Source organism: Muntiacus reevesi, chromosome 8, assembly GCF_963930625.1.
Source record: "Muntiacus reevesi chromosome 8, mMunRee1.1, whole genome shotgun sequence".
Taxonomy (NCBI): domain Eukaryota; kingdom Metazoa; phylum Chordata; class Mammalia; order Artiodactyla; family Cervidae; genus Muntiacus; species Muntiacus reevesi.
The window spans coordinates 59833705-59845690 of NC_089256.1; the positions used below are offsets into that span (position 1 = coordinate 59833705).

The following is an 11986-nucleotide window of genomic DNA, read 5'->3' on the forward strand; positions in this document are numbered from 1 at the left end:
GAAAGCATGGTCAAAATATTTGTTGGATGAGACAACATAAAAAGAAACTGATTTTGTGGGGTAGAGAAAGAAGCTAAATTGGGAATATCATGGTTTGAGATTTAAATGGGTAGAAAAATTAACAAAGCCTTCAAATGGAAAAATTCAGACCACTTTGCAAGCTCAAAAGAAAAACATGTAGTATATCTCACTGACTACTCTTGTGCTCATTCTAACTTGTTTCTTTAATCTGCTCCAGTAAACATGCCTTTTTTCCCCCAAGAAAGAATTAAGCTTTTAAAAATTAATAAGAGCAATTTATATCTAAATTGAGTCTACACTTTGCACCAGGACTACTTTAAGCACTTTAGGTACAGTAATTCATTCAATCCTCAAAATGATCTCATAAATTAGATATTACTATTATCCCCAATTTACATGTGAAGAAACTGAGGTCCAGAGAAGTTAAGAAATTTCAGGTAGCTTACGGAGCTAGTAAAGGGTGGAGTCAGAATTCAAACTCAGGCCATCCAGCCCCACAGCACCAACCTACACCCACTACTCTAACAAAACTGTTTTCATTACACAAAGCTTTCCAGAACTAGGGCTTTCTTTAAATCAACATTGTGTCATGTCACAATTTCACTGCATGTTCAGAATAGCAAGCTGCTGATGCTGCTGCTAAGTTGCTTCCGTCGTGACCGACTCTGTGCGACCCCATAGACGGCAGCCCACCGGGCTCCCCTATCCCCGGGACTCTCCAGGCAAGAACCCTGGAGTGGGTTGCCATTTCCTCCTCCAATGCATGCATGAAAGTGAAAAGTGAAAGCGAAGTCACTCAGTCGTGTCCGACTCTTAGCGACCCCATGGACTGTAGCCTACAGGCTCCTCTGTCCATGGGATTTTCCAGGCAAGAGTACTGGAGTGGGGTGCCATTGGCTTCTCCACAGAATAGCTAGTGTAGTGACTAATTTACGTTTTCCAACAGTAGTAAGGTAGAATCAGTTTCAGATGTCACTACTCAGAAGTGACATCCTATAGGGATGTCAAAGCACTTTAAAGAACGTGGCTTCCCTGGTGGCTTTGTGTGTGTGTGTGTGTTAGTCACTCACTCATGTCTGACTCTTTGTGACCCCATGGACTATAGCCTGCCAGGCTCCTCTGTCCATGGAAATCACCAGGCAAGAATACTCGAGTGGATAGCCATTCCCTTCTCCAGGGTATCTTCCTGACCCAGGAACTGAACCCGTGTCTCCTACATTGGCAGGCAGGATTCTTTCCCACTGAGCTAGGTGGCTCAGATGGGAAAGACATCTGCCTGCCAATGCAGGATATGTGGGTTTGATCCCTGGCCCAGGAAGTTGCCACATGCCACAGAGCAGCTAAGCCTCTGAGCCACAACTACTAGGACTGTGCTCTAGAGTCTGAGAGCTGCAACTACTGAGACTGTGCTCTGCAGCAAGAGAAGTCACCACAACGAGAAGCCCACACGCTGCAACTACAAAGTAGCCCCAGCCTACCACAACTAGAGAAAAAGCCCATCAGCAACAGAGATCCAGCACAGCCAAAAATAATAATAATAAAGGACGTCACTTAAATATTAACAGTGGTATAGGATTATAGATGACTTTACTCCTTTTTGGAAGGGTATACATATCCTTTTTTTCTATATCCTATTATTTTTGGGTTTCCCTGGTGGCTCAGAGGTTAAAACATTTGCCTGCAATGTGGGAGACCCGGGTTTGATCCCTGGGTCAGGAATACCCCCTGGAGAAGGAAATGGCAACCCACTCCAGTATTCTTGCCTGGAGAATCCCATGGATGGAAGAGCCTGGTGGGCTACAGTCCACGGGGTCGCAAAGAGTCGGACACAACTGAGTGACTTCACTCACTCATTTTTTGTAAAGTGGACATGGATTTTTTTTTTAATTTTTTTCATTAGTTGAAGGCTAATTACTTCACAACATTTCAGTGGGTTTTGTCATACATTGACATGAATCAGCCATAGAGTCACAAGTATTCCCCATCCCGATCCCCCCTCCCACCTCCCTCTCCACCCGACTCCTCTGGGTTCTCCCAGTGTACCAGGCTGGAGCACTTATCTCATGCATCCAACCTGGGCTGGTGATCTGTTTCACCATAGATAATATACATGCTGTTCTTTCGAAACATCCCACCCTCACCTTCTCCCACAGAGTTCAAAAGTCTGTTCTGTACATCTGTGTCTCTTTTTCTGTTTTGCATGTAGGGTTATCATTACCATCTTTCTAAATTCCATATATATGTGTTAGTATGCTGTAATGTTCTTTATCTTTCTGGCTTACTTCACTCTGTATAATGGGCTCCAGTTTCATCCATCTCATTAGAACTGATTCAAATGAATTCTTTTTAACGGCTGAGTAACATTCCATGGTGTATATGTACCACAGCTTCCTTATCCATTCGTCTGCTGATGGGCATCTAGGTTGCTTCCATGTCCTGGCTATTATAAACAGTGCTGTGATGAACATTGGGGTGCACGTGTCTCTTTCAGATCTGGATTCCTCAGTGTGTATGCCCAGAAGTGGTATTGCTGGGTCATATGGCAGTTCTAGTTCCAGTTTTTTAAGAAATCTCCACACTGTTTTCCATAGTGGCTGTACTAGTCTGCATTCCCACCAACAGTGTAAGAGGGTGGACATGGATTATTTACAAGATTTTTTAAAAAGGTTTTTTAAGCATGTCATCACCTTTATTAGCATTAATATATATAAACTTACAATAAAATAATCAGGTAAGTTTGTTCTTACTCTATTTGAAGAGAAAGAAATTCAAGGTAGAGTAGGCTTTATGGTAATAATGAAATAATAATAGCTATAATTAACACCTAATATAAGCAAATCTTTTACATACACTTACTTTTCAGTAACTTCTTATTTTATAGAAGAAGAGATTGAGGCTTAGACCGAATAATAAACCTAATTAACACAACAGCAACTAGACACTAGAGCCCAGATTTAAATCTATGTTTACTGCTCTAGAATCCTAACTCTACACTGTACAATGCACGTACCCTCTCCAGATGCCAAATATCTGTCCTACAAAACAAACTAAAGAAATCTTTCTAAAATTTAGGTATTCTTAAATAGAAAATACTGAACACAAATTATTTAAGTTTAGTCAGGGTTATCATTTTGAATATCCATGAACATAGAAGAGTTCTCATCTCACCAAAAAGCCTCGGTTGCTACAAATTTCAAAATAATTGGTCAGTTTTCTGACTTTGTTGCTGTCCACACTTGTCAATGTGCCTACCTCTATTTGAGGGGCTTCCCTTGTGGCTCAGCTGGTAAAGAATCCTCCTGCAATGCAGGAAACCTGGGTTCGATCCCTGGGTTGGGAAGATTCCCTGAAGAAGGGAAAGGCTACTCACTCCAGTATTCTGGCCTAGAGAATTCCTTGGACTGTATAGTCCATAGGGTCGCAAAGCGTTGGACACAACTGAGCAACTTTCTTTTTGGCGCACTCAGAATCTGTTGCTTCTAATACACTGGAGTTAAACCCAATTAATTAAGCATGTTAAACTGTGTCTAAATGTAAATGAACTGAGTAAAGACCTGAGAAAAGCATACAGATTTTGTGTCTTATAATTTGGAAGCTCAGGTAATTTTATTTCTGGTTATAAGTTAACTGAAGTTAGTAGATAAATGAGCAGCAGGTAAGTTAGCTCTCAGAATTTAAATACAGGGATAACAGAATGTATACACATACCATAATAAAACATTTTACTGCAGTATACTTTTTTTTCAGATTTAAAAGATACCTTATTGATAATTTGGTACAACCTTCCAAACAATGAGAAGTACCCTCTACAGCATTGCCAATACTCAAAATTTGCTTAAGAGACCCTAACAACTTGGCGTTCACTGCCTCTGGACACAATCTGCTCCACTGTTGACTAGTTCTATCTTACCTTCTCTCATTTAGAACTAGTTTCGGCGTCAAGTAACAGAGAACAAGTGCACTTCCTATGGCATTTCTCCAGTGTTTCCAAGTCTTCTTTTTTCTAAACAAAGTAGTCTCAGTGCTCTCAACTTGGATCATCACAGTTGTCCTTTTATATAATCATAAGATTGATTAAAAACAATTCTCTCCTTCTTCCAGGTTTATCTAATAATTAATATACAAAAACTAATTGCTTTGTAGGTAATGGGCCCAATTAATCCATTTTGGTCATATACAACTGGCACACTAGGAAAAGCTTATGAATCTAGCTGAATTCAAGTTGAACAGCAATATACTTTTCAGTTCTTCTTTTTCCCCCCATTCAAAACAATGGCACAAAACAGAATCTTAAGAGATATCCTTAACCATAATCTTACATGTTACTAAATTTTAACTTTCTCATCCTCAGGCTTTTGCCTATCTTAAACATCACTTGGGCCCTGTGAATGATCTTTTAACACTGCCAAAATTCTTCAAGCTGTTCTCACTATTATGAATTAACCCCTCACAGTCCAGCTCTGAGGCTTAAAATACTGATTTTTTTTTTCTCTTGTATTAACTGGATACCTTCCTATGCAGAACTTGTGGTTTTCACACAAAATATATATAAAATATATACGTGTGTGAAATAATATATATACACATTTTAAACATATAATGTATTATATATGTACCTGCACACACATACACACACATGTATCTGCCCAATTCTATGTTCTCTACATGTAATTTACTTTCATCTCTTTTCTTTCTATAAGTCACCTTTACCACATTCGTCTTAACTCAGGAAAACACAGTCTACCCTTGGATTCAATTCATTGCTATCCATTCTCTTAGCAAGAATAAGGACTCCTACTTTAGGCATTCTGCCCAGTGATTTCCCCTCCTCCCAACCTTCTGTGGCCAGTGCTGACTAGTCCCACAGATCTCAAGAAGCAAAGCATTATTTAATAGAAATGATTTATATGCAAAACAGTCAGCCAGTGTGGTATCGATATAAAACACCTGGCATACCATAAACTGCTCTATTCAATTCATCATGACTCAGCCCCTAGATTAGCGGCCTTCATTTTGCTTCTAACAAGACACACAATGATGTATTTTATGACAGTAAAGTCACATAGGTATTTATCTTACATAGCCTATTCTCCAGCAAGTTTGAAATAAAATCCCTCCACTAACAAAATGGTATTATTACATCTTCAAATTTCTTGTATAACCCACTGTACTGATACACTACTCTTATTCCAAATTTCACCCAATGAAAGTGTAGAGAGACAAAGATGGCTAGAGAAGTCATCAGAAATTTTTGCTGAGTCCAAGGCAGATAAACAGGCAATTAAAAGGAATATTCTCAGTGCAAAATGAAATTATCCAAATATATCTAAGTGATCTTTCTGGCTTCCTGATTTTATAACAGAGAGAACAAGCCATTCTTTGAAATGCCTTAAGCCAGTTCCAGACTTCAAGAACAAAGTAAAATGATAACAGTAAGGTCTATTTAAAGAGTAGAGTTGCTAAATAGTAATTCAATCCAAACAAGTCCATCCATTCAGCAATAAAGAGAGGTTCAGAAGAACCATGCCAATCCAACACAAACATAGCTTGCAAACAAAGGTAACAATACCTGCATCACATAGGGAGGTCAGGCACATGTTATAAAGTGTGTATGAGCATTGAACTCGGCAACACTAAGCACCTAATTTATTAAAAAATTCTTATTATGAATAATAATCTAATGTCAAGATTACAAACATATTAAAACATCACCAAACCTTTCATGCAGCTCTGAAATAAACAACTCACTTGTGCGACCTCATTCCTCCTGAATAGTGCAAATAATCATAAGGACATAAGGAATAGTAATGAGTTCACATAATTAACCTAAAGCCTTGCTGTTTGTTTCTTAGTATTAAAAATAAGTGTTCATAGTATTAAAAAAAAAAAATCAATCCACCAGAAAGAGAATACAGAAAAAACATGAGACTCCTTCCTTCTCTAGACTTCTGGTCTCATTCCCTGGGAGTACCTGTGTCAAAAGTTCCTTATGTGGATCTGAAGAAATTTTACAGGTATGTATAGAAATACATGCTTTCAAAAACACAAATGAAAATATACTATACATACAGTTCTATATTGTTTATGTCAGTTAACAATGTATCTTAGAGATTTTTCCTTATCCCCATCTATGGATCTAACTCATTCTATGAGCAGCAGATACTACATTCTATGAAAGTGTTCATTTAACCAGGCTCTGCTGAAGGATGTTTAGGTTATTTCTAGTTGTTGTTGTTGTTTTCTTAATTTCAAATAACATGGTGATGAATATGTTTATAAACAAATTTTTATGTGCAAGTGCAAATATATCTGAAAGACGGATTCCTAGAAGTAAAACCTATTTGTAGAAATGAACGCATTCCAAACAAGAAGTCAGTTTGTCTACAGAGACCAGGAAAAACTATAAGTTTAACAGTTAGTGATTAAAAGGTGACTAATATTATTGCAAAGTTAAAAGTTTTTAAAATTAAAAACTCTTCAACCAGGAAAAATAGAAATTTAAAAAAGAGAACCTTTGCCCCTGGGACAGAAAGATTAAAGGCCTGGAGAATGAATCATCTAAGATTTTTTTTTAAATGGAGAAAAAGAAAAATAGCATACGTAAGACAGGATTTTTTTTTTTAAGACACTTAGGGGCTTCTTTTCTTGCTTTAACCTAAAGCATAAAATAAAATTGGCTAGATTTGGGACACATACTATTACAGAGCCAAACTTGGATGTGCGGTGATTTAATGACTGTTTGAGACCCCATACTTACAGGTTCTAAAATGTTGAAAGGAGATGCAGTAGAAAGAAAACAGAGCAATAATGTTCCAAGAATAACATATCTTGTCAATCTCTCTAATTTCTGATTAGTCTTACAGAGAAATAGTAACAATTCCCTCATATATAATGAACAAAACTCAAACTTCTTTGGAAGATCTGGATTAAAACATAATTCAAAGAGATTCAGCCTATATTTTTCAATCACAATCCTATAATTTTCTAGACCAATCCAGGGCTATTCTATCAATATTTTTCACCTAACATAAAACAGTTAACAACTTACCTTTCCCAAAGTGCTAGGATTTGAATGCCAAAATACAAACTGATTCATGTTTTTGTCCTTTAATGGTCCGTAGATTTCTTTAAACGAAGTCCATATTAGCGTTCACAGATATCAGAGTTCTGCAAAACTGAAAACCTCAAGAATGTCAATGCACATAGCTAAGTCACCACTTGGGTACCAATTTATTATGAATAACAGTTACAATAAGTATTACAAATATAGCTATTTAGAAGTGCAGAATTAATGGACATGGCATTGAACAGCACACTGAGGTAGCAAAATTAAATTTTATGACATTAACATCAATCTAGAGGATCTCAAAACATTATTTTGTACCAAATTTACATGTATCCTAAAAGACATACCATAGTAAGAGCACACACAGGTGAAAACCATTTGGATGCCAGCAATTTCCAGAAATTGGGAAAATAAGCAATAAAGGCAGGCAAACTTTTAAAAATTATATGACTTCAATAAGGTATTCAAATCTCTACTTTTAGTTTTTTCCAACCTATTTTTAATAACATCTTAGATCGTTAAACCTAAAAATGCTTACTAGTTTCTTCCTTGTAAAACAAACAAAAAGCCATAAATTCAGGTTTTCCTACTCCACTACATCCAAACTAATAATAACCTTCTAGAACCATTTAGGAGCTACTATCTCATTTGATAGAAACCCCTACACACAATCACCTCCCTAGATCTAAATCAATCAATGCATCTTGATAGGGATTCATGCCCAGATCTTACTACAAGCCTGATGTGTCATCTGCACTTTTTTCCCATTTGACAACCAAAAAGAATCAGGTTATTTAGGTCTATGCCCACTCTTTGAACTTCCCAGGTGGTGCTAGCAGTAAAGAACCTGCCTGCCAATGCAGGAGACAAGAGATGCAGGTTGGATCCCTGGGTTAGGAAGATCCCCTGGAGAAAGAAGTGGCGACCCACTCCAGTATTCTTGCCTAGAGAATCCCATGGACAGAGGAGCCTGGTGGGGTGTATAGTCCATAGGGTTGCAAAGACTGGGACACCACTGAAGGGACTGGGACTTAGCACATGCCCACTCTTTATTCCATTCAAGACACCTAAACAAATACTTCACTACGGAAACAATTTAACCTACAGAGATTCATTCTTTTGGAAGCCTCCTACAACTATTTGGAAGGAGTTAACCCTTTATGTGAACTTCCCAGATGGCTCAGTGGTAAAGAATCTACTTGCCAATGCAGGAGACACAGGAGACCTGAGGCAACGGTTCTATCCCTGGGACAGGAAGATCTCCTGGAGTAGAAAACGGCAACCCCACTCCAGTAATCTTGCCCAGAAAATTCCAGGGACAGAGGAGCCTGGTGGGCTGCAGTGCATGGGGTTGCAGAGTCCGAGGCACAGGGCACAAAACTTTTGTGTACCCACCAGATGAACTCTCTGACTGGACTGTTGTACATAACTATTTTAATCTTTGCTATGAAATACTTCTCACATCTCAAATGTAAAAAGCACCCCAATTTAAGAAAGAAAACATTATGAAAAAGAAAAATAAGTTCATATTACAGAAAAGCAGCACTTAAAACACCAATTGGACTTCCCCGGTGGCTCAGTGGTCAAGAATCCTCCTGCAATGCAGGATCCGCAGGAGTTTTGGGTTTGATCTTAGGATGATGAAGATTCCCTGGAGCAGGGTCTGGCCACCCATTCCGGTGCTCTTGCCTGAAGAATCCCAGGACAGAGGAGCCTGGCGGGCTACAATCCCTAGGGTCGCAGAGTCCGGCACGACTGAAGCGACCTTAGCACGCACAAACGTCAACACTAATTAGAAGCTCATTGCTACAACTGCAATCTATTTGATGGCCAACTCCTGGCCGGTATCATTCACCTGGAAGTTATTCCCAGAAAAGTGAAGGAACCTTAAAAAAGTCCAACTGACCGCCTTTCCTCTTCACCCACCTCAGGGAAAAATATTAAGACACGTTTCTAAGTTTCAATAACCACAAAACAACAACAACAACGTCCCGAATCTCTACTGCACTGACATTCTCAAAGCCACTAGTTAGCAAACTAAGCTGGCATCACGTCTACATTCAGAAGTAGGAACACTAAAGTTTAGAAGCTCCCCCCAGGTGAGCCAGAATTGGGTTCGTGCGTTCATTAATTCATTCATTTGACAGCATCTAATGATGCCTAATAGTGACAAGGCACTGTCCTAGATTAAGAAATGAAAAGACGATGTCGCTGTTCCCTACTAGCAGAATTGGATGGGGGACCGGGTAGAAGGGGAATGAACTCTAGATCAGCTCATCTCAGTGTCCAGGTTCTGTGTCTTCACCTCCGAGCGCCAACAGTCACGAGACTGTGACCACCACCACCCCCAAACCCCCACCCAAGCCAAGACCGATTCCTAGAAGACTCAGCCTATCTGTTTTTCCTCCATGAGCTCGGCCCTTACACAACGTTCCCTTAAAGTTCTTCGTATCCCTATTTCTCCAGGGAGCCGTATGGCAAGGAACCTTTCCTCCAGCCCCGATATCAAGCGAGAGCCACGTTTCCCTGCCCGAGTTTGGAGTTTTGAGCAAACTGAGCCCCCAAGCCCAACTTTCACCCTTGTCCGGTCCGGGTTCGGCACGCAAGTTACCTGCCTGGAATCCACGGTTCCAGGACGAACACGGACGCCCCGCCCCGCCCATCGCGACGCCCTCCACAACCAGGTACCGCCTCCAGGGCGTAACTTCCGGGTGTCGCGTCCGGCCCGAATGCCGTCCGGCCCGAATGCCTCTCGGCCCCGCAGTCCTGCTAAGACCCCAACGCAGTTAGTTGACGCTACTTCCGGCTTGTTCCCCGGTTCTCTCGAGATCCAGGCGTTCTCCAGATCTTGTTTACCAGGTTTTTTCCCTCCTGTTTTCCTAAACTCCGGCTATATAGTCCAGCCTGGAGAAGTGTGGGGGATTTTTGTTTGTTTTTCAAACTTTTTTGCCGGCTTCTGTAGCCTTCTACGGTGGCTTGCGTCTGCTCCTCTACATTGAACTCATCACTGTTCTCCACACTCAAGTCCATCGGACAGTCGCAATGTTTTCTCAGTTTTGCTCAAGTGATGCTACCTCTCACTTGTAACCGTATTACCTAGGCAGGTTACTTAACTTCTCTGTGCCATTTTCCTCAAGATTGAAACAGATGATACTAGTACCTAGAAGGTTGGCGTGTGTGTATTGTTTGAGGTAATACATGGAAAGCGCTGACAGTGAAAGCATTCAGAGTGTTAACTATTACCAGTTACACAATAACTCTGGTTGGAACATATAAGTGGTAAAGAATGTTGGAACCGGTTTTCCTCAGCTTTTAACTAAGTGGTTGATTAATTATGCTTGGTATTCTCCCAGCTGAACTGTAAGCTTCTCCAGACAAAGAGGGAATTTTGTGTAATAATCAGTTTCAACGCTACTTGAAATCACCTGCTTGGGTACTGTGCTACCCAACTTGGGGGAGATGAATAAAAGCCAAGCCTTGTCCTTAAAAAGGTGGAGATGCTTAAAGGTTATTGTGGGAGAAAGAAAGTCAACCCAGGAAAAAAAGATGGGTCTAGCTGAGCCGAGGGTTCATCGTTAGAACAAAAAATGTACAGATTGTTAGAATTGAAAAGAATTTTGGAGATAATTATTTAGTCAACTTCCTGATGTTACAAGTAAGGAAAACTGGATCCAGAGAAGTAACTGACCATAAATGACACAATTAGTGGTAGGGCTAGGATCAGAAGTGTAGTCTAAAAACACTCGCTACCTTCCTCCATTTCCAAAATATGCCTCAGGTGTTAATAAGGTAAAAGCAGATTCACTTGCAAGACCTTCACTCTCAGTGGAAAGAATTAGGAAAATGCCCCCAGTCCAAGAGAGAGGAACAGTAGAACCCAGCAGTTCCCACAGGATTCTGATGATCATTTGAATGTTCTGGTCTGGCCACTGCTGGATTCATTTCAAATGCCATAGCCCCCTTTCCCTTGGCAAACTTCTTTATCTTACCCAGAAACCAGGAGTTAAGTATCAACTCCTATGAGCTTCAGTTTTAACTGGCCAAACAGGAATAAATAATGGATTCAAGCAGTTCCCAAGAGTAAACATTAATACACTTGGTACACTGCTAATAACATGGCACAACTTTATTTAGACTTCTCTATTGGAAGCATTTTGTTTTAAATATTCAAATTCTGTTTTAGGACTATGACAAAGCTCCATAGTTGTTATTGTTGAAATCTTGGTTATAAGCCTGTGTTACAAATAAACAGGTAATCCCATAGACCCATAGAATAATATAGTTGGGATAGATGAAATTTAAGGTTTCTTCCAACTCTAGCAGTAAAAAAGATCAATGATACTTTTAATGAATCTATGGACTATTGAAATTAATTTATTGAAAATCAGAAAATTAGACAATGGTAGTCAGTTCTAAAGTCTAAGCCTCCTAATTCTACTCATTCATTCAGGAGAGACACTAGCTCAGGAATTAGGGACACAAAGATGAATAAGATAACCCCCTGCTTTTGATGAACTTTCTATGTCATGAGAGAGGTAGACCTTTTAATGAAAAAATAATTCCATATTAATGTTACCATAGATCCATCTAATGCCTTCATTCAAACAATGTGCTTTTTTCTTTTGGCTACCAACACACTATAGCTTTAAACAAGTATAAGATATATTTCAATCAAATTTTAAATCAATCATTTGAACCATATATATGTGTGTGTATATGTATACATGCATGTTGTTTAGTTGCTAAGTTGTGTCTGACTCTTTTGTGACCCCATGCACTATAGCCCACCAAGCTCCTCTGTCCATGGAATTTCCACTAGAGTGGGTTGCCATTTCCTTCTCCAGTGGATCTTCCCAACCCAGAGATCAAACTTGTATTTCCTGCTTTGGCAGGTGGATT

General features: G+C 39.6%; 1 protein-coding gene across 3 annotated transcripts in view; it reads right to left on the bottom strand.

Moving 5' to 3' along the window:
• MAP3K13 (mitogen-activated protein kinase kinase kinase 13) overlaps positions 1 to 9754 on the bottom strand; it is a 160438-nt gene extending 150684 nt beyond the window's left edge. For 2 of the 3 annotated variants that reach the window (XM_065943541.1, XM_065943545.1), the window contains exons 1-2: positions 9699 to 9748; positions 7070 to 7196 (exon numbers count right to left, since the gene is read on the bottom strand). The gene's annotated coding sequence lies outside the window, so the exon portion shown is untranslated. Of the gene's footprint in view, positions 1 to 7069; positions 7197 to 9698 lie in introns of all 3 variants that reach the window. The other variant, XM_065943542.1, reaches the window with a different exon arrangement.
• Positions 9755 to 11986: the final 2232 nt, after the last annotated feature.